The sequence below is a fragment of the Phyllostomus discolor genome, chromosome 4 (assembly GCF_004126475.2).
Source record: "Phyllostomus discolor isolate MPI-MPIP mPhyDis1 chromosome 4, mPhyDis1.pri.v3, whole genome shotgun sequence".
Lineage (NCBI taxonomy): Eukaryota > Metazoa > Chordata > Mammalia > Chiroptera > Phyllostomidae > Phyllostomus > Phyllostomus discolor.
In genome coordinates this window covers 151840081-151841473 of record NC_040906.2, presented here as the reverse complement: position 1 = coordinate 151841473, position 1393 = coordinate 151840081, and the positions used below count along the sequence as shown (strand labels likewise).

Below are 1393 nucleotides of genomic sequence, written 5' to 3'. Positions count from 1 at the left end.
TGACTAAGCAGGCAGATGATCTCTTAAGCCTCTTCATCATTGGATCTCTACCTTAAATAAAATTTAAAGGTAGGAACCTCTAGCTCATGTGATAATAGATTGGTAGGGATAAAGGGAGTCGGTGGGACCTAGCGACGATGCTTACATCCAGCCACAGAGAAAACTTCAAGCTCTTGGAGACTAAATGCAGGACAAACTTTTGCTTTTACGTTGGAGGATGGTACACTGGAGGCTGGGCCAAGGAAGCCCCGTTACGTGTTCATGCCTGGCCAGTTCCTACAGTGTGTTGCTGGTGTGGGTGGGGATCTGCTAAAGTAGCAAAAAGGGAGCAGGGAGCTTTTTTGCAGTGTCTACTGCAAAGATGAGGACCATTCTCAGCAATTAGACGTCTACATCCTAGAAAACGTCGCCATCACTCTGAAGGGACACACAGTCGCTGTGAAGGGCCCCAGAGACACCTGCACAGCGACTTCGATCACATGGATGTAGAACATTGTCTCCTGGGAAAGAACAGGAAGAGGCTCTGGGTTGACAAGTGGCGGGGAAATAGGAAGGAACTGGCTGCCGTTTGCACCGCCTGAAGTCGTGCACAGAACGTGATGCGCTGGGCTTCCGGTACACAGTGAGGTCTCACCCCCTCATCAGCATCATTGTTCAGGATGATGGTTCTCTTGGTGAAATCAGAAATTTCTTGGGCAAAAATCACATCTGCAGGGTTCAGATAAGGTCAGGTGTCACTTGTTCAGTATCTCAGGCCCAGAAAGATGCGTTGATTCTGGAGGGAAATGACATGGAACTTGTATTGAATTCAGCTGCATTAGTTCAGCAAGCCACAGCAGTTAAAACAAGGTTCAAAATTTTTTGGATAGGATCTATATTTCTGAATAAGTGATCGTTTAGCAGGCGGATGACTAAAATCTAAGTGGCCCAGCTATAGAAAGAACAAGAGGCAGAATGATTCCTCACACTTATTTGTGATATTTAAAAGATGCAATAAAAGCCGTATATTGATTTGGGGGTGAAAAAAGTGAGCAAGGACTAGTGTCCAGATCACTTGGTTGCAGAGGCTCTCAGAATTCTTGCTGTTTTCTCCTGCTACCCATCAGAGAGGATTTAGTGAGCCCCTCTAACTTCTGTCCCTCTGTGAGGAAGACGCAGAGGTAGGTCTTAGCTCTGTGGGGAATAACTCCCCCTTACAGCTGTCCAGCAACAGTCAGACTGAGCAAACTTGTGAATTGCCCTTTGCTAAAAGCCCATCCAGTTCAAAGAGACAGCACTGAACTAGGACTCTAGAAAAACAAATGTGTGACATGTGGCCCCTGACCTTCGGGTAGGTGGGTGATGGTCTAGAGGATGAGTGAGAATTCACTGCCCTGCACTATACGTTAGAGGC

General features: G+C 46.7%; 1 pseudogene; it reads left to right on the top strand.

Moving 5' to 3' along the window:
• The first annotated feature begins 298 nt into the window (after nt 1-298).
• Nucleotides 299-969, top strand: LOC114495564 (annotated as a pseudogene).
• Nucleotides 970-1393: the final 424 nt, after the last annotated feature.